Source organism: Schistocerca cancellata, chromosome 11 (assembly GCF_023864275.1).
Source record: "Schistocerca cancellata isolate TAMUIC-IGC-003103 chromosome 11, iqSchCanc2.1, whole genome shotgun sequence".
Taxonomy (NCBI): domain Eukaryota; kingdom Metazoa; phylum Arthropoda; class Insecta; order Orthoptera; family Acrididae; genus Schistocerca; species Schistocerca cancellata.
The window spans coordinates 98,395,562-98,418,055 of record NC_064636.1 but is presented as its reverse complement, the minus strand read 5'-3'; the positions used below and the strand labels follow the sequence as shown (position 1 = coordinate 98,418,055).

Below are 22,494 nucleotides of genomic sequence, written 5' to 3'. Positions count from 1 at the left end.
GCTGCAGCCGTGGTACAGACCTTGGAGGTGTACGTGAGTGGGCCTGGAACGGAGGTGGTAGAGGAGAAGACGAGTTCAGAGAGAAGGCACCGGACACCCAATTTCTGTTCACCTATGGGAAGCATCCAGGTCATTTCATTGCCACGTTGATAGCCGATGCACGTGCTGCGCTTTACACATTGTTACAACTACTTCTGACAGTGTTAAATGTATGGTGGTGACGTCTTCCGAGGAGTACAAAGGTGCAGTAGTATAGCACCATGTTGTATTCAACATGTGCCACCCGAAAAGCAAAATGTAATGGACTATTGTGTTTTGTGACTGCTGTTTCTTAGTGAAGATACAGTGAGTTTAGCACTGAGTAATTTAAATTGCCTTAACGCTAAATTCAATGCAATTGCTAACTCAGAACCCAATTTTTGTATCAGCTCCGCAAACTGTTGATTCGCAATGTAGCGATTTTTATGAAGATGGTTGCTGGAATTTAATTCTTCCACTCACACAGTTTGACCAGCTGCAGAAGTTTGTTCATGTCCTTCCCTTCCGCTTTGTTGACCTGTGAAGAAAAATGCTGCTAAATGAAACAGACAACAATATTTACAGATGTGGATTAAGTGATGAGCAGCATTTGAAGTCCTGCTGATGATTTCCACTAGTAAACTTGATTCACAACCATAGACAATTGTGAGTGGTGGTGGTGGTTTGTTTTTAGGGCGCTCAACATCCATCTTTTTCACATTCCAGTCTCCCCATTTTTCTGAATGATGATGCTGAGGAGAACAGGAACACCCAGTCTCTGGGCAGAAAAAAATCCGCCGATCTAGCCGGTAATCGAACGTGAGACCCTGTGATAGACAGGTTCCAATACTAACCACTAGACCACGAGCTGTGGACAATTGTAAGTGGGATGTTACTATTACATAAATTTTATTAATCATAATTACAATGCTTAATTTCATTATGTTTATTGAATTACGTTACTTAGGCACAGTAAAGTTTCAGGAAGTGTCATAATTAATTACAATTAAAGTGTTCATTTACAAGATATATATGTCAGTAGTTAATTTGCAGTTTAATTGGTGCTAGAATAAAAGTAAATGATTATTTCACGATTAAGTTTCATCGTAACTTCGCTTAATGAGCATGATGCATTTCTAAATCTCACTCAATTAACCCTCTTTAAGTGCAACAGTTTTTCGTAGGAATCCATGAAGAATAGGTCAATACGTTCCATTCCGAAAATATAGGCACCCAAAAAGACATAATACAGTAATATAATTTATTTGTAGTACAGTATATCGTGTTTCAGAAGAATGATGTCTCAAGATATTTGTTAATGACTGTGGCTGAAAACTTGTCGACAAAGGGAAATAGCATGTTCATACTTCGCATAGCTACTGTCTTATGGTTATCTTAAATGAATTCGTGTCAGTTAACGATCAAAAATCCTTGCCCTTGCATCGTAGCAGAAGCAGTCCCAATCTTCGGCGCGAGGCGAATCGCGACCGGTACTTCTGGCTGAACGAAAACAGGCGGCACCGCCGGAGTTTCCATCCACCTCACAGAGCGCGGTGGTCTGCAGGTGCGGCTGCCATCCGCCCCGATACGTCAGGACCGTCACTGGTACGGACCTCCCCCTCCCGACAAGAGGAAATTATGTCCCCATTTTGCAAAATACTCTTAACGAGCTTGGCTGACGTACTGACGCAACACCATCTCTTAGCGCAACACATAAATGCAGCCTCAATTCCTCTCCATGTCAACAAGTTTATGTTGATAAGATCATCTCACAGATGGCGTTGCATGTTCTGTATCCTGTATTGCCGATGCAAGCACCTTCTAGCTGCAGCACTGTCATTCGAGGTAATACCAGAAATCTCCAGTAGTACGGGGCTGCAACTATACAAGCAGCGCCACACGGAAAAATCGGCCAGTTCCCATTTGCAATCTGATAAGACGGTTCTTCCTAAACGTAATACGAACAACGTGTGCAAGTTGGTAATGTATAGTCACGTGTACGGTGACGAAAGTGTTGTCGACTTCTTACCGCCTAATTAGCTTATCACAGCTAAAAAATGTCTGGAAAAAGTGTGTCACTTTTCGAATGATTACACAAAAAAGCGGTCTTTCGTCAAGAAAGGACGTGCAGATCAGGCAGAGCTGAGAGCTTCGTTGCTGTTTCATCTCAGTAACTCACGGAGGTAAGCCAGACGTGAGGCATCCAGCTTTCCACGAAGAATCTTACCAATAGATTCGCGGTAGCATCGACATCAAAGCACATGGCTACATTTATGATGTAAGATGATACTGAGGAAGAATTACTCGTTGCTGCTGCGGAACTAACAGCGGCTTACGAAGTTGTCACGCTTCGTCAGTCTTTCAGTTCTCTTGACTGTGACGTAAAAGTGAATGCCTCAATGTATCCCGACTACAAAGTCGCAGCAAAGCAGTCTACAGCCAGAACCAAAGCTATAGCGATTGTTAAAAATATTATCGCACCACACTCCGTGTATGAACGCACAAAACATTTGCAGACAGTTTCATTTTAGAACACTGGCACCGACGCATCGAACCAGGAGGCCGAAAAGGTGTTTCCTTTAGTTGACCACTACTTAGCTGAAACTGACAGAATCCAAAAGAAGCTGTTCAAGTTTGAGTCACGTAATAACGAAACATCGGAGATAATTGCAAAGTTTTCTTTAGACCCTTAAGGACAACAGCAAATTCCACCAGATAAATTAATCGCTTTACTGGAGGCAATACCAATAACTTCGGAGACCTTCATCGACGCGCTCAGCGGGATGTGTTTCACCAGATGAAGGAGCGACTAGGAGACAATGTAGAGGGAACTGGATGGCCTGCCCGTATTCTCCACAGTACTGGTATCAAGCGCTGCTGCAGTCTTAACTCTAGACATTGAAACAACCGTCGTGAAAATACGTAATTGTGTTTCAATACACTCTGCTGAGGACAAGTTGAGAAAGTTCTGCTTATACGTTGATGTAAATCATCAAACTCTTCTATCTCATTGAAAAGCAAGATGGCTCTTGTTAATGCCCGCAGTTGAGAGAATTCTTAACCTTTGGACAATTTTTTGACGCCAAAGAGGCCACTTAAAATAATTTGATTTTTTCAGTAATCCCATGCGCGAAATTTATTTCACGTTACTACAGTCAAACTTGGCTCTGTTTGAAAAATGTATAAAATACGAGAAGAGTAAAGTCTCGATAATTGAAGTAAGAAATATATTAATTTACACTTAAAGGTGTCTAAATGAAAGGAACACAGCCAATTTTACCGGCATGCAAACAAACATGTATTTGAAGAAATTAAACAATGAGAACCCCAACCAAGAAATAATTTGATTTCAGAATTTGAACTAGACACAATGGCTTTCTGTACCATAACATGGTACAGAAATGGGGTAGTTATCTTCATAAAGATCAGGTATTTGATTGGATGACGCCATCTGAAACCACAGATTGCTTGACGATTGAAAACGCTGCTATGTACCTGAATAAAAATTATGCGAATATTTCAGGCGACAATTGTTTTCGGTAATAACATATGAGAGAGAGGTCTGAAGAGCTTTTCGAAACTCAGGGGAATGAACTGTTAACACTCCGTGGAAGAAAGGTGGATTTACTTTCTTAAGGAAACCCAAAATCCTGAACACAAATGCCGACTACTAGAATCTTGCGAGTATTTTTGTTCTATTCCCGCACACAATGCCACTGTGGAAAGAGCATTTTGGCTGACATCGACCCAGTGCACTGACGAAAGAAGTCGACTGCTGACAGGGACTGTGGAATCAATCTTACAGGTGCCAGTTTAACTACAAGCTGACTTGCATGGAGTTTTATAAATACGTAAAGGGAAAAAAAGATTTGCTGAAAGAGGTGAAATCTTCAAATATATGTGGTGTACCAACTATTTCTCCGCAACAAATTACTTGTAAATGTGTTCTAAATAAAAATAATTATAAGAAGTGAATTTCTTGCTTCATTTCTAGTGCCCTGTATGAAGAGTGTCCCGACGAGTCCCAACTAGATAGAGCAATCCTAATCATACAGGAGATCGAATTTCGTGCAACATACAGATACAGTCATGAATGTAAGTATGCATGATAAGGGATGCTACGTATATACGAAGGACGCACGGGAATAACGATAGAGGTCCATCAAAATCTTAAATTTTATTCGTGATGTCGTCTCAGAAAGGTATGGAAGTACTGCAATATGCCAAAGTTTTTCGTGAAATCGATCAAGTCAACTGAAAATCCGCGTCGAAGTTTTGATGTAGGAAGAACGATCTCTGCCCCCTGTGGTTCGTATTGTGTGCTGCAGCTCCGTGATACTGGCGTAACAATACGTGACAGTCACTCACACAGTGAGAACCGCGTTCGAATTGTCACGTTGTTTAGTAACAAAGCACAGACAAGTGAAGTGAAATGAAAGCGACAGAAACGCAGGAGGATGAAGAACGTTCCGGTCCTGTGCGGAATGCAGGGAAACCAAGTGCTGAGGCGTATTTCTGCTTCTTCAAAGTGATTATGGACCTCGAGTCACGTTACAGTTACGACTGTAATTATTTACGACTGATATCCTTTTAGAATGTTCCACTGATGGAAAGGTATAGATTAACGGGCGCTGGCCGCGGTGGTCTAGCGGTTCTAGGCGCTCAGTCCGGAGCCGCGCGACTCCTACGGTCGCAGGTTCGAATCCTGCCTCGGGCATGGATGTGTGTGATGTCCTTAGGGTAGTTAGGTTTAAGTAGTTCTAAGTACTAGGGGATTCATGACCATAGATGTTAAGTCCCATAGTGCTCAGAGCCATTTGAACCATTAACGGACGAATTCAATCAAATGGCCTCCTATGTTACGGACAACTCACCTGATATTTCCCTGAAGAACTTAATATTCAAGAGTTATGCCTATTATTATATATAAAAATCCTCGAAACCCTGTGTCGTACGAAAGAAACAGACGGATTTTTGTGACAAACTACAGTGTAAGTTTTGTGTACGCCAGAACTGTCATGTTAAGTGTGACAGGTTTAGAGCGACTGTTCTAAGAGTGATTTACAGATAAATAACGAAAAATACACAACTCAGATTCAAAGTCTGAACAAGCAGGAATAGCAAGTTGAAATGAACTACGTAAGTGGAAAGCAGGGAACTTTTGTGAGAGCAAAAAGTTACGGACGTTTGAAATCTAAAAAAAAAAAAAAATCTGGTTACTAAAGCAATGTATGCGGACTACTAGAAGACTCTTCCGTTTCGTAAAATTTGAACCAACAAAGCATATTACAGCAGACAGCTATCATTTTATTCGTTCAATATCCATTTGCTTTCTTCTGGGCAATCAGTTCTACACATTTCTTCACGTGATCAGAATGAGTAGTACACCCATAAACGACGCCATCTGGCATTTTTCATCAGACAACTTTCGCAGTTTTTTTTCTAGCAATTAAGATGGCGGACTTCGGAGGAAGAGGACATGATTGTGTAACGTCACGTCGACAACGCGACCATTAGAGACGGAACAAAAGCTGAGGTGAGGAAACGATGGAGAGGGGAAAATGGTCGTGCCCTTCCGAAGGAACCGTATCGGCATTTGCCTTAAGCGATTTAGGGAAATCACGGAAAACCTAAATCGGGATGGCAGGACGTGAGTTTGAACCAGCGCCCTGCCGACGGCGAGTCCAGTGTGGTAACCACTGCGCTACCTCACTCGATGCTGACGTCTTGACGTTTTGAACGCCATGACAACTCCCTTTATTTTTACCTCTATGCATAATGACAAATTCACAATCACTGAAACTGAAACACCACCTCTGGACACCACCTCTGGATTTTCGCGACGTAATCTACTCTGTAAACGTTAACCATCACAACTGTCAATAAACAACATGTAAAATTATTTAAAGTCCAATAAGGAACGAAAATATGTGGTTCGTAATAACGACACGTTACACCACAGAAAACTCGCTCTAACATGCATTAGAGACGTAATATAACATAGAAATTGCATAGACCCTTATACAGTACAACAATAACATCCCACATAGATGTAAGCACAATCTAATGTAATACTAGGTGGGAAGTACAAACACGTACGTATAGTACAACAATTATCTGAAGAGGAACACTTGAAAATGGCAATTCTGCCGAAACGAGCCCTTTGTGAATCAATGTAATGAACAGGAGTCAAAACAACTGGCAGCTACACTCCTGGAAATTGAAATAAGAACACCGTGAATTCATTGTCCCAGGAAGGGGAAACTTTATTGACACATTCCTGGGGTCAGATACATCACATGATCACACTGACAGAACCACAGGCACATAGACACAGGCAACAGAGCATGCACAATGTCGGCACTAGTACAGTGTATATCCACCTTTCGCAGCAATGCAGGCTGCTATTCTCCCATGGAGACGATCGTAGAGATGCTGGATGTAGTCCTGTGGAACGGCTTGCCATGCCATTTCCACCCGGCGCCTCAGTTGGACCAGCGTTCGTGCTGGACGTGCAGACCGCGTGAGACGACGCTTCATCCAGTCCCAAACATGCTCAATGGGGGACAGATCCGGAGATCTTGCTGGCCAGGGTAGTTGACTTACACCTTCTAGAGCACGTTGGGTGGCACGGGATACATGCGGACGTGCATTGTCCTGTTGGAACAGCAAGTTCCCTTGCCGGTCTAGGAATGGTAAAACGATGGGTTCGATGACGGTTTGAATGTACTGTGCACTATTCAGTGTCCCCTCGACGATCACCAGTGGTGTACGGCCAGTGTAGGAGATCGCTCCCCACACCATGATGCCGGGTGTTGGCCCTGTGTGCCTCGGTCGTATGCAGTCCTGATTGTGGCGCTCACCTGCACGGCGCCAAACACGCATACGACCATCATTGGCACCAAGGCAGAAGCGACTCTCATCGCTGAAGACGACACGTCTCCATTCGTCCCTCCATTCACGCCTGTCGCGACACCACTGGAGGCGGGCTGCACGATGTTGGGGCGTGAGCGGAAGACGGCCTAACGGTGTGCGGGACCGTAGCCCAGCTTCATGGAGACGGTTGCGAATGGTCCTCGCCGATACCCCAGGAGCAACAGTGTCCCTAATTTGCTGGGAAGTGGCGGTGCGGTCCCCTACGGCACTGCGGAGGATCCTACGGTCTTGGCGTGCATCCGTGCGTCGCTGCGGTCCGGTCCCAGGTCGACGGGCACGTGCACCTTCCGCCGACCACTGGCGACAACATCGATGTACTGTGGAGACCTCACGCCCCACGTGTTGAGCAATTCGGCGGTACGTCCACCCGGCCTCCCGCATGCCCACTATACGCCCTCGCTCAAAGTCCGTCAACTGCACATATGGTTCACGTCCACGCTGTCGCGGCATGCTACCAGTGTTAAAGACTGCGATGGAGCTCCGTATGCCACGGCAAACTGGCTGACACTGACGGCGGCGGTGCACAAATGCTGCGCAGCTAGCGCCATTCGACGGCCAACACCGCGGTTCCTGGTGTGTCCGCTGTGCCGTGCGTGTGATCATTGCTTGTACAACCCTCTCGCAGTGTCCGGAGCAAGTATGGTGGGTCTGACACACCGGTGTCAATGTGTTCTTTTTTCCATTTCCAGGAGTGTAATTAGTACAGTCGTAGGAGAATGTCATTTTTACCTCATGTTCAAAAAAATGGCTCTGAGCACTATGTTTACCTCATGTTCGCAGCAGTCCCAGTAGAGATGGTTTTATTCTTGTATCGGTAAAAGCAGGTAACACAAATTCAGTTTAGGGCCTAGTTAAACACACAATTCCAATCATCGTGAGTAAGCGGCCCAGACTCACTGTGCACTACCTCGATTTCCAGCAGTTCCACGTAAACAGTGGGTGACCAAAAACCTACCATTCGCATTGCTGCTACGTGTATGTAACGGAGCGCGACTGCGGTGCACGTGTGTAATAAATAAGCACCAATACTTAGGCAAGGCATCATCAGTGTGGCATTCCTGTCTCTCCGGCGTGCGTTCGGTAAATGCGAAAACGTGGACTATGTCGATGTTGCCAAACGAAACGGGACCAACGCGTTGTTATTCTGTTCTTGGCTGCCGAAGGCCAAACAACAGCAGACATCCACCGGAGAATGAACCCCTGTGTTCAAAGGATCGGATCTGATGTGATCCCTGCCTTTTGTCTGATGATGATGGTAGCGAAATGATGGGATGAAAACATGATTGTGTGTTTGTGTTTAGTGTCTGAGTGTGTGTATTTCGGTGTCTTTAGCTTGTATGATTTGATTAAATGCGTACGTTATAGTTCCTGGTACTTGTCATGATGGGGAATTTGGTTCTGGGGTCAGGTGGATTTTGTCCCAGATTCCTGATGAGTAGGTGGTTGGAGTCTGAGGATTGGTGGAAGAATTTAATGGACTTCTTTTGGATGATTTCTGGATTTTTTTGTATAGTGTGAGCTGTGTAGATATGTGTATGATTGATACCGGCTAGCATCAGCAGCAATTCTGAAGTATTTGTTTTGAAGTCTCTGTACTTTTGCGATATTGGTGTCTGCGGCCATTGACGAGATTTCGGAACCATAGGTGATGGCTGGTTCCATGGTGGTTTTGAGAATCTTCTTTTTGGCTTTCATGTTGGACAGCGGATATATGTACGGGGCGCGCGCTATGCGCCGACATCCCCCTTCCCACCTCACCAACCCCCCCCCCCCCCCCCCCCGTCCTCGCCAGACCGTATTGCACCCGCGCTGCACCCGCCAGTCAGCCCGTACGCCATTCGTTCTTTTTTTTCGACAGTCGACTCGACAATCGAGTTATCGATTACTTTCCTATGTAGCACGCGCGTCCACGTCATCGTATTTTATACGTTTCTCTCTGGCACATAGATAGCCAACACATACCTATGAGAAAAGTCGTGGCCATTCTAGTGATCTAGGTTCGTTATTCTGTCTGGCATTTGTCGACAAAAGTCGCGAATAGTCTATTGTTTTCTTGTACAGAGAACGTTCGATGGGTAGCGTTATAAATACCGACGGTGTAATTATCCAATTTTCCAGGAAGAATAGGCGCACAGAATTCATCATTTAAGAAAGAGAACCACAATAGTAACTTTATTTTATATCATAAGACGGCACTGTCTTGTATATGTGTATACTCAGTTTAAATAAAACCAACTTCGCATGTGACTTTTTTATTGCGGTAAGAGTAAAGGTAGCTCAAGATATGTTTAGGGCCGCTCCTTGAGGTTTCTCTGTGTCCACCACTGGCACCCGCCCTGTATACATCTACATGGATACTCTGCAGATCACATTGAAGTGCCTGGCAGAGAGTTCATCGACCCATCTTCACAACAATTATTTATTATTCCAATTTCGTACAGCGCGCGGAAAAACGAACACCTACGTCTTTCCGTGCCAACTCTGATTTCCCTTATTTTATTGTGATGGTCGTTTCTCCCTATGTAGGTCGGCGTCAATAAAATATTTTCGCATTCGGGGGAGATAGTTGGTGATTGAAATTTCGCGACAATATTCCGTCGCAACGAAAAACTTTCTTTTAATGATGTCCACCTCAAATCATGTATCATTTTAGTGACACTCTCCCCCATTTTTCGCGCTAATACAAAACGCGCTGTCGTCCTTTTAACTTTCAGATGTACTCAGTTATTTCTTTCAGATGTACTCCGTTATTTCTATCTAGTAACAATCCCACACGGCGCAGCAATATTCTAAAAAGGCACCGACAATCGTATCGTAGGCAGTCTCTTTGGTAGATCTATTTCATGTTCTTGGTGTCCTGCCTATAAAACGCTGTCTTTGGTTAGCCTTCCCCACGTTATTTGTATCTGTTCCTTCCAATTTAAGTTGTTCGTAATTGTAATTCATAGGTATTTAGTTCAGATCTGACCTGACTTATCGTGCAAACGAAATTTGACGGATTCCTTTTAGCACTTATGTCGATGACTTCAGACTTTTCGTTAATTAGGGTCCATTTCCGCACCATACAGATATGTTTTCTAAATCGTTTTGCAATTTGTTTTGATCTTCTGACGGATTTATTAGTCGATAAACGACAGCATCATCTGCTAACAACCTAACAAAATTGCTCAGATTGTCTCCTAAATCGTTTATATACATAAGGACATATAAGACTACCTTGGGGAAAGCCAGAAATCATTTCAGTTTTATTCTATGACTTTCCTTCAATTACTACGAACTGTGACCCCTCTGACAGGAAATCACGAATCCAGTCACATAACTGAGACGATATTCCATAAGCACGCAATTTCACTACAAGCCACTTGTGTAGTACAATGTCAAAAGCCTTCAGTAAATCCCGTAATACGGAATCAATTACAAATCCCTTGTCAACAGGACTCAACACTTCATGTGAATAAAGTGTGTTTCACAGGAACGATGTTTCCTAAACACATGTTGACTGTGTGTCAATAGATCGTTTTCTTCGAGGTAATTCATGATGTTGGAACACAATATATGTTCAAAAATCCTGCTGCATATCGACGTTAACAATATGTGCCTGTAATTTAGTGGATTACTCCTACTACCTTTGTTGAATATTGGTGTTAGCTGTGCAACTTTCCAGTCTTTGGGTACGGATCTTTCGTCTAGTGAACGGTTGTATATAATGAAGTATGGGGCTAATGCATCAACATACTCTGAAAGGAAAATAATTGGTGTACAGTCTGGACCAGAAAACTTGTTCTTGTTAAGTGATTTAAGTTGTTTCATTACTCCGACGATATTCACTTCTACGTTGCTCATGTTGGCAGCTGTTCTTGGGTCGAATTCTGGTATATTTACTTCGTCTTCTTTGGGTAAGGAATTTCGGAAGGCTGTGTTTAGTAACTTTGCTTTGGCAGCTCTGTCTTCGATAGTATTTCCATCGCTATCGGCCAGAGAAGGCAATGATTGTGTCTTGACGCTAGCATACTTTACATTGACTAGGATCTCTATTTTGTGCCAGGTATACTTTGTTCACCATAGGAGTAAACCCGGTGTAAACAAACACAAGCTGGACGATCAGTCGGCAGCCGCAGCTCTGCTCTCCCACACTGGCGCTGTCCCGTTCTTTGAAGTGGGTCCAACGCACGAATTACGTATCTCATTACTACGTAACTGTCAATGAAACTAAGACATTCTTATCTATTAACAGCCATCAAAGTTTTTTTCTTAATCACACTTTAACTACGTAATTTTATTTCAAAAACCGTGTTCTCTCACAGTTTCCATAAACGCCACTTGCGCTCTGTTTAGTGAAACACGCACGCAGTGTCGAGAAACAAGTTGTTCTTAATGTTTTTCACGAGCTTACAGAGGAAAACCAGCTCTGACGTTTCTCGAGAAACACTATTTAATAAAAATAAGAAGGTGGCTCATTTATATGCGTGATGTAAACTATAGATTGATGGGTACGTGTACTTGCGGGCGGCGTATCGAAAAACGTAATTTAGAGTGTTTTTCTTTGTTCGGTTTGAAAAACTAAATCACTTTAACATGAAATTCATCAAATGTGTGGTAATTAATTCACACGTAATAACTTTTTCAAGAAAGTGCACATCTAGTTTCCAATTACATATCGCATGAAAAATTCTAGTTTTCTTTGGAAACACACATTCTTAGTTGTCGATATTTTAAAAAAGATTCTTAAATATTGTTGAAGTAAAGAATACATTACACAATTAAAATTTTTCGAGGAATATGAAAAGTCAAATACTCTGAATGTGCCCATCGTTTTGTAGGACAGATGTGATGTCTCGGGAGCCAGACTGGTGAACCTGGTAGACAAATGGCAAGCAACAGTTTTCACGGCGCCGAGCTCACTACAACAATGCTGCAGTTTTGCAGTTGTCACCTTAACGCTGCAGTCTGAACCCAACCGAGCTGATCTGGAGCAGAGGTAATGGATTTATCGCGAGAACTGGCATGACATTTAAGCTTGCAAACGTACCAAAAGCTTTGTGACACGTCACTGCTGAACGATGAAGAAATGCCGATCAGTACCTCATAAAAGAGGGCGAAATGTGGACCTTTTGCTGGCTTTGGATTCTGATGGCGTCCTTATGAACGTAGCAGTACTGAAATTTATTCCTCTGTCTCCGATAAGGAAGGAGTTGGATTACCAGGCGACTCACTGTAATACCATCAGCGGCTTCATTATTTAAATACCTAGGAAATCCTCTGAAAATGTTGAATGATGGTTGGTTGTGTATTTAGGACAGAATGCCGGAAAACTGAAAGCTTCAGGAGTGTTATAACTATTCTGTGGGCCAGTGACTCGATAACGAACATTTGACAAGGGAGATGTAGAGCTGCAGTGGAAGGCGCCATCGCATTAACAGCGTCTCAAAAGCGTGGAAAAGAGGAAGAAATACATTAGCATCTGAAGCTCATCCTGATGTTTACTCATTAGTGAAAAATCTTCGAGAAGATGCACAATACCACGGCCACCTAAATTTTGATGGGAAAAGAAGACAGAAGGGCGTCAGCAATGAAGAATGGCGAGTCGGTTACGAAGGCCAAAGAAACTTCAGACTTGTGTAAACTTAAACCATTTCTGACTTGGGTGGGCTACGCACAGAATTTGCAATGACGAAGAAAACGTCAGAACCATTGAAAAAAATTGTAAATGTTGGAAGGTACTTGAACTGTTTGCTATCTTGTAAACACTGTAAATAATGACTACCGCCTCCTGGCGTTCCCTCGAAACGACACAAAGTCGACTACATGTCTCTTGAAATTTGTAGAATATTCTCCAATGAAGACTGACAAGACTATCTCAAGGACCAAGCCTTTTCTACGCAATAATCGCAGCACTTGCCTTGAGAGGGTCTTTTGAATCAAAATCTGTACGGGCAGACACCGAATAAAAATTCTTTAGAGTGCAAACTTCGGCAATAAACATGGAATTAAATCCATACCTCATCCCTCTGTTAGAAGACGAGCAAACCTGCATGAAACTGGTGAGGACGAAATAATCATAAAAAAGCGACAGGTCGCAGTTTTGCATCCTTTCCACACTTTCTGAAGCTAATTTCCAGTAGCACACGTCGTCGACTGCAGAAGGCCTGTTCAGGATGCGGCTGGGCGCCCGCTCGCCGCAAAATGGGACGATCAGATGACGTTACGCAGCGCATCTTTTGCTTGTAATTTTTGACTTATGTCGTTGAGGGTAATGTGTTTGTTTGCTTTTGTATTTTCACGTTAATTCCTTTTCCACAATTGTTGTTATATTAACTGTTAGTTCATTCCCTTCAGTCAGGAACCGCGCTGCTGCTACTGCTGCTACGGCCGCAGGTTCGAATCCTGCCACGGGCATGGATGTGTGTGATGTCCTTAGGTCAGTTAGGTTTAAGTACCGTAGTTCTAAGTCTAGGGGACTGATGACCTTGGATGTTAAGTCCCATACTGCTTAGAGCCATTTTTGTCGGTTCATTTTGCTTTCTAGTTGACATGCTTGCCATATCGATTGCTACTTTTGTAGTGGCTATTACGAGTATGTGTTTTAAGGAATTTTTGTGTTACTGCAAGTAAACGGTGCAACTGCAATAAAATCTGATAAAGGAAATTTTACAGTTATAATCGACCTCAATGACTACAAGGTTTTGACATTTTTCGAAGCTAACAACATAATAGAACTATCAAATAAACCAACAAATTACAGCATGACTAAAGAAAAGTACTAAAAGTTGTAATGCAATACTAACGGAATACCAAAAGAAATCACGTATTTTAATGAACCCACGCACACTGACGTTATGTGCTTAACCGAAGATACATAAATTCAACTCATACCAGCTCAACTGTCAATCTGATAAATAGCGCAATATATTTGATCAGTAAAAACTGAACAAACTACTAACAGAGCTGTATACATATAACAAGAAATGTACCACAAAAAATTCAGGTACTTTTGCAAAAGCAATAAAAGACATCCAGATTTCACGTAATGCGAAATTTCTCCCTTTTCACGTTGCCAACCTATATACAAAGATACCAGTAAAGGAAAGAATATGAATTATGTAGCAAAATCTATTACGGCAGAGGAAAACGACTGTAGAAACTTATTAAATCAGAGATCTCCTTAAAACGAATTTGTCAAAAAATTATTCTGAATGAAATGGAAAGATCTACACTCAAGCATTGGAGTAGCTATAGGAAATTGTGTAGCTGGCACAATTGTGAACATTTTTCTCAACACATTAGAAGAAAACGTTTTCCGCTAACAGTGGCCAGTAGTTAATAAGATCGTTTACTATTATAGATATGTTTATGACTTGCTAATGTTCATTGATGGAAACAATACAGACAATATTATCCTGAAGTTACTGAACATCCTCCATCCCAATACCAAGTTTACTGTGGAATTGGAAATGGACAATTTAGTAAACTATCTTGACCTAAAAATTAGCAAAGGCAACAACTGCCGCACATTTGACATATACAGAAAACCGACCACCAGAGATAATGTAATAAATGCTAACTCTAAGCATCCCAAAACAGAACAGCATGCCTTCCTCCACGGCACGATTAATATAATTTACTTCCAGAAAAACCAGCTATATAAAAGGAACTGAAAACACTGTTACATACCCTACAAAAATGATTTTGATCCAGATACACCAACCAAAAAAACACAACCGAAACTCACCACGATACATAACATAAATCTTACCAAAGGAAGCTCAACAAAACATAGAACCTACATACTTACAATTAACTCAGGACGAATGTCAAATAAAGACAAATGCACTATTTAAAACCACAAACATAGAACTGGCTTTGCATACAAACAACAATGTTACATCGAAATTTCGTTCAAGTGCAACCAAAATCTCAGAACATGCCACTTCTGGAATATACAAAACTGACGATTGCAACAATTTCTATATTGACTAAACCGCACGAAATTAATACCAGATTTTGAGAACACACTAGAAGCGGTAACAGTGATCCATCACGCTTCAGTTTCCACCTGAAAACTCAACACCACGAAGTGGAGCTAATTGAAACTGTGTTAGAAATATTACACAAAATACTATGAACATTCTGGAAGAACTGAAAATTTATATTCTTACAAGGAAATATCCACACGAAATTCTAACTGAACACAGATTTTAAACAGAAATACTATCTAGAAAACTGACAAAACAGAACACGAAAAGACAGTCAAATGTTAAACAAAATGTACATGCACCATAGATAAACTTTAAAGGAAAATAAGTACACCGATAGGTAATAATCTCCGGTAAGCTGTTATTTATTTTGCAAACACATAGTAAAGAACTGTCAAAACTGAATTGTCAACATATCTGACAAACTTATTTTTACGTTTCGTAAGTACAAGATCTATTACACTTTGTGAGACATGACAAAGACTACTATATATGCAATATAGTCGTCAATTCCGACTAGATGTAATTACCAGTGCTAATGAAAATGCGAATCAGCCACAGTTTATGTACAGTTACTCTTACTGATGTTATTTCACAGGTAAATTGATAGCGGCAATAAGCTGAAACAGACCTGTCGTGAAAAATATTAAAAGACATACCTCATTGCAGCTAGTTTGCAGCATTAGTATCCATAATGTCTTATACTGACGAAATATAAATTTGTGTATTTAAATTTCGTTCTAAAACAACAGCCGTCATAAGGCTGCAACACTTTTAAGAAATACGTTTTCATACTTCCCTTCCCCCCATTCTTTGCCTCTTCAAAATGTTAAAAGAGACATTGAATTTCATTGTCAGTTCTCATTACGCTGAATCTTACTGTCAGTTCTCATTAATACAACAGACCTGAAACTAAAATTCACCACGGGACGTGATGACGAGCCACCCTGAAGCGACACGCGGTTGACCACTGCTCCTGTGACCTCGGGCTGTGGCGTCGCAACTAGTGCGCGATCGCCCATTTGTCTATTAAAAGCTTTACTTCACAATGTATGTGGGCTGCAATGTAAGCCGCTAGAGTATTACACGGTCAGTAACGGACGAGCTGTGTCCTGCAGACTGACGTCACGACCATCTGTTGCAGCTGCGCGTGTGAAAGCAGTGGAGTAACGCTGGCTGGCCACTTATTATACGAAACTAAAAATATTAATAACTAATAAAGGAATAACCCGAGGAACGTCATATTAGATGTACAACCTTCTGTTGTGAAAACAAACAATATGTCAAAGTCTGAGATCGAAAATAGTTGTATTTTGGAAGTTAGTAAAATTCCATAAAAAAACGTAATTTTCGGACAGTCAAGAGTTTAAATACAGTGATGTAATAGTTCACCTTCAGTTGTGACAAATTTGGAAAGTTTTTAGTTTCAGAAAACCTCTGGGACTTTTCTATAATAATAACTTCAAGAATCCTAAGTAAATATGTGTATTGTGTGTTAGGGTGCGTGTGAATGAGAATGCGTGCGTGGGAGTATGTGGGACGTTCGGCATTATTAAAAAATCTTTCATGTAATTCTCTACAGGAACTGGCAAGTGTTCCAACTCTGTAACGTGGGAACGAATCCACTAGTGGTTCCCCTACTAGTGAATGTTGCATGTCCAAGTATGTATGCTTATGTTAAGACAGCCAGAACATTCGCGACTACATAATAAATTTCCAGATATAGAGTAAAGCTCATATTTCATTTTCTTCTGTTTATTTAATTAGACAAGTTTCGTGTTGCTTAATTTGATGACGTCAATGAGCCTAGAGAAGTGCTTGCTAGATTTTGGCGCGAGCCGCGCCCTAGAAGTGAGTTCTCATTGGTCGTAAGTGCTGACAGCCAATGAGAAGCGAGACGGCTGGCCGCCTAGCGAGGAGATATAGTTTTGAGTGTGGGAGAGTGAGAAAGGGGAGTCGCGAGCTACCTTTGATTGGAGGCGGTGACTTTTCGCATTACGTGTAAGATGAAGTCTTGGGATCACTTTGGCGTTATAGTCCAGTGTTAATGGTATCTGGTAGTGACCAGAAACTGTTTATGAAAACTTTAGAGTGTTGTGATAATTCGTTTCGACGAAAATCGCGAGTGAACTTTGAATTATATAGCGTGGCGGTACTGAGTATATTCTTACTGAGTATTTTATAGCGAGCATAAACTTTTACTAAAGACAACCACTGAACATCGTGTGCAGATGTAATTGGCCGATCATTGACTGTGTTACAAGTAATAGGTTTCGGAATTCGGGAAGGTAGAAGTTCTGGCTGTTTTACGTATGGTGATAACTGTGAGCAGAAACTTTAGTAATTTTCGTAAATGTGGGCTGATGATCTTGCTTAACGGCAATAAAGATCTATTGAAGGTTTAAATTTGAGCTTCATGTTTAAAGTACGAGTGTCATCCCCTTTCCGAATCATTTCTTTAAAGTACGTAGACAATTTTCAGCAAATTTTATAGCGGCCTCCGGCGTGTAGCTATGAAGTTACAGTTTCCTCAACACTGCTTTTCTGTGAGCTGGTAAGTAGCTGCAGTCAGGAGTTTACGTGCGAAGATCTACCGCTGTAATGAGATAGGTGAACAAAAATTATAAAAGAAATTGCATTGCAGCAGCAACATATAATCCGTCGCAATTGGTGCATCGCACGCACGCACGTAAAAAAAAAATCCGTCACAGCGCCACATCTGTGCAGAGCCGCTGGACGTGTCAGCCAGTGCGCCTGTTGCTGTGAAGAGCCAGCCAGTGTGTCGCTCCGCGCAGCTGTCGCAACCCCGAGGGAAGTGACAAGACCGTGACTCAGAGAGAACGTTTCACACTTGCATAAGCAATGCTAAGGCAATCGGCAGACCTACATCGACGGATAAGATGGTAACAGATCGCTTCTGCATACAAAAACATTGAGAAACCAGCCAGCGACCGGACACTCTTGCTCACTGACCGATGAAGGTGTCAGGTTTACCGCAAGGGAAATCAAAATTTTAAAATCAGCGTGCCTAGTTTTTCGATACACCAGTTCCCGTGAGATTACCGAAGTTAAGCGCTGTCGGGCGTGGTCGGCACTTGGATGGGTGACCATCCGGGCCGCCATGCGCTGTTGCCATTTTTCGGGGTGCACTCAGCCTCGTGACGCCAACTGAGGAGCTACTCGACCGAACAGTAGCGGCTACGGTCACCGAAAACCATCATGACGACTGGGAGAGCGGTGTGCTGACCACACGCCCCTCCTATCCACATCCTCCACCGAGGATGACACGGCGGTCGGATGGTCCCGGTAGGCCACTCGTGGCCTGAAGACGAACTGCTAATTTATCCGAGGAGTTAGAAGCAGAGGGACGAAACAGTATTTGCCAACACAGAAGTAGAGGTATAATGGCCAGATAGCTCGAAACACATTTTGGGTTTCAACAGAATGCGAAGAAATGTCTGTTTTGCTTGGGAACAAGAATCCAAGAATGCGAACTTCTGAAATACTTATATTTTGTGACGAAGTAAATATAGCACGAACAGACTGGATGGCAGGCAAATAGTGTGGCGTATGAAAACACAGATCTTGCCAAGGAAGCTTGTACACACTGCGAAACATTGTGAGGGTTTGCTGACGGTGTGGTTGCTGCAGGCTGTGAAAACTTGTATTTTATAGAAGGTACAATGGATCAAAACGTGCTTGTATACATCTTAAGAGAATATACTGAAACTACACATCCCTTCTCAGGACACAGACAATACCACTGAATACTTATGGAAACTGCTTGAAGAGAACATCAGCAAAAGGCAAATGTCTAACAACGAAGACGTAAAACAAGCTCTTCAAGAAGAACAGGACAAAATTCCATTCTAGATTCTTTCCAGGGGAATACAGAAGCGTCCGATTCCACTCGTCTGCTTTGACCCATGACGTCACCAGTATGGCGGTAACGACCATTCTCAACGTCTCCAATACAGCGCCTACGATGTCATTGCATAAACACGACAACAGACACGAAAATACATATAAACCAACAAACACATATCCCTCCAAAAATATAATGAAACTAACGGGACCAGCGCGGGAAACTGGGGGTTTTTGGGTGGCGACAAACTAATTATAAATACATACACACACTACGATCCCACACCACACAAAATGACGACATAAAAACACCACAAAATTCCCAAATTCCGCTACACTCACAATATCGACAGGAATCGGTCGCTTCCCTTCACCTACATAGCTCAACCGCAATTGTCGAAACCATAAAATAAAAACCAATTATTCCAAACATTATAATCACACCACAACTCTCCATACCACAAAACCAACACCTAAAACAACAGAAGTTGGACTCGGACACTTCCCTTGACCTATATAGGTGAAGAGCAGCTCACGATAGCAAAAGACATACATAACTACGACACATTGGAATCTGACACTTCCCTTGACCTCTATAGCTCAAATACAACTGACGATACCAAAAAACTAAAATTGAGTACTTTCCCTAGGATACATAAATCAACCACAAGTGCCGATACCAATTCATCAACCACCAACACATGCAGCAAATAACACTGACCCTACAACACATAAAAACCCCACCAAACATCATAACATGCACACAATACACCCAAAAAAACATTACCTACCACAAAACGGTTCCAGCGCTATACACTAGGTCAGCCACCCCAATCACACACACGCACACAGACATACACAAAGAAACAAACACAACCAAAACAAACCCCCAACTCGCATATTCTGCTTGCACACGCCGGATTTCACTATCTCAGCCACAAGCCCAAAAAGCTGCAGAAACTTAATGACGGTCAATATGTCGCACCCCATTTCAGCCCGCATACGTGCACTATCAGACTTAGAAGTCACATCCATACCTAATAAAAGAAGCTCCCGTTGACCCATTTTCAGGCTGTATAGATATATATATAAATTGAGTGGACTAATACTTTATGAAGTAGCTTTTGCATGAAATTTTGTATTTTATTAACTTGATTATCGCTACGAACGTATTCTGTTACTTGTTTTTCAGTAAAATCACTTATCGAAGTGTCCGCCACTGGTAGCTGAGTGGATAGCGTGACGGAATCTCATACGTAACGGCCTTGGTTCGATTCCCAGCTGGGTCGGAGATTTTCTCCGCTAAGAGACTGGGTGTTGTCGTGTCCTAATCATCATTTCATCCCCGCCGACACGCAAGTCGCCGACGTGGCTTCAACTCTGAAGACTTGCACCAGGCGAACCGTCTACCCGACGGGAGGCCCCAGCCACACGGCATTTACATTTACATTTATTGAGGTACTGTTGTTTCCACAGCATTGGCTCTTCAGATTTTGCATTCGCTTCATTTCACGTTCCATAACCTTACTTTTTTTAAAATATACAGCTAGATTACGTCTTGGACTCACTGTACGCTGGTCTGTGTGCTTGCGAAGCTACTATGCCGTATTTCATACTTTTTCATTCACACTTACATATTACGACAATGTGCAGTTTAACTGATACACCACGTTAAGGATACCTTCAAGGTAAGTCAATTTTGTACGTTTCCTTATGCTAGTGTCGGGAAACGGGACCTCATAGGCTGCCCATGTTTCAAAAACCATGACTTAACATCACTAGTACTGCTGACTTCTCGTAAGATTAGCATTTGGCTAAGTAAAATCTACTTAAACGTATTTAACAAATGCCTGTATCAATTTTATAATTCCGACATATTTCAGTCCTCTGATGGAAACTAATAGCAAGAGCCAAGTCAATTCATACAGTTCTCGCAATGGAAATGAATGGGTCGTTTTGGGTTCAAGATGTTTCTATCGTCTGTACAGGGGGGCACAGAAATTTATGCTGCACTTTCATCGTGACATTTTAACGTCGAGGGCACAACTTCGTAACCGACAGCGTCGTGTCCAGTAACATTCGCTGTTTTGCAACGAAATATACGACAAAGGCACAGTCCCGACTGCAACAGCTTGCCTGCGCAAAACGCCACACGGAAACCGACGCCGTTCAGGCGGACCCAACATGCGCTGCGTTACGAGACGTCACGCTTTCCTGTCACGCAGATTTCAGTACAGCAAGAGCCTGGTAAGCGCTGCAAGGTTTATAAAGTTGTAATGCCGCCTCATCCGTTTACTCACATCAGCAAATCACATAACATTTTACGTCACAGAACCGTGAAACACAGTCTACAAAAGGCAAAAAGATCGTAAGGTCGGGTTTGTAACTATGTATTTGTTTACGTTATGGCACAATTAAATCCGAGAATCCAGCTTAATTGTTGTATTTCTCTTTACAACAATTTAATTTAAGCTAGTCCGTTCACTGTTATGTTCGTCTTTCCCAAAAGCGGCGTAAATCTTAATTTGTTTCATATAGAATCTTTCGCACTAGTTGGTTGTTTACGTGCAGTTTGCATACAATGAAGTTACATTTTATTGCGATTAAGATAATTTAGCGGATACTGCAGTTGAGTGAGTGCTTAATTACTGTTGCAAGCGGTAATAACGTTTCACGTTATATCATACAGCTGACGCGCTAACCTGTAGGCCTAATTCTTGCTGCCCATAAGTAACAAAAATTCGTGTAGGGAAAAGTGTGGTAAGTGATTTAATTCTATTTTTAAGCGTGTTTTGACAGATGTGAGAATTACCGAACAATCAGCTTAATAAGCCACAGCTGCAAAATACTAACACGAATTCTTTACAGACGAATGGAAAAACTGGTAGAAGCCGACCTCGGGGAAGATCAGTTTGGATTCCGTAGAAATACTGGAACACGTGAGGCAATACTGACCTTACGACTTATCTTAGAAGAAAGATTAAGGAAAGGCAAACCTACGTTTCTAGCATTTGTAGACTTAGAGAAAGCTTTTGACAATGTTGACTGGAATACTCTCTTTCAAATTCTAAAGGTGGCAGGGGTAAAATACAGGAAGCGAAAGGCTATTTACAATTTGTACAGAAAGCAGATGGCAGTTATAAGAGTCGAGGGACATGAAAGGGAAGCAGTGGTTGGGAAGGGAGTAAGACAGGGTTGTAGCCTCTCCCCGATGTTATTCAATCTGTATATTGAGCAAGCAGTAAAGGAAACAAAAGAAAAATTCGGAGTAGGTATTAAAATCCATGAAGAAATAAAAACTTTGAGGTTCGCCGATGACATTGTAATTCTGTCAGAGACAGCAAAGGACTTGGAAGAGCAGTTGAACGGAATGGATGGTGTCTTGAAGGGAGGATATAAGATGAACATCAACAAAAGCAAAACGAGGATAATGGAATGTAGTCGAATTAAGTCGGGTGATGTTGAGGGTATTAGATTAGGAAATGAGACACTTAAAGTAGTAAAGGAGTTTTGCTATTTGGGGAGCAAAATAACTGATGATGGTCGAAGTAGAGAGGATATAAAATGTAGACTGGCAATGGCAAGGAAAGCATTTCTGAAGAAGAGAAATTTGTTAACATCGAGTATAGATTTAAGTATCAGGAAGTCATTTCTGAAAGTATTTGTATGGAGTGTAGCCATGTATGGAAGTGAAACATGGACG

The 22,494-nt window shown here is 42.1% G+C and overlaps 1 protein-coding gene across 1 annotated transcript in view; it reads right to left on the bottom strand.

Annotated features, from left to right (window-relative positions):
• Nucleotides 1–22,494, bottom strand: part of LOC126108442 (ankyrin repeat domain-containing protein 65-like) — a 40,749-nt gene that overhangs the window by 13,068 nt on the left and 5,187 nt on the right. The window contains exon 2 of the mRNA XM_049913656.1: nucleotides 406–556. The gene's annotated coding sequence lies outside the window, so the exon portion shown is untranslated. The remainder of the gene's footprint in view (nucleotides 1–405; nucleotides 557–22,494) is intronic.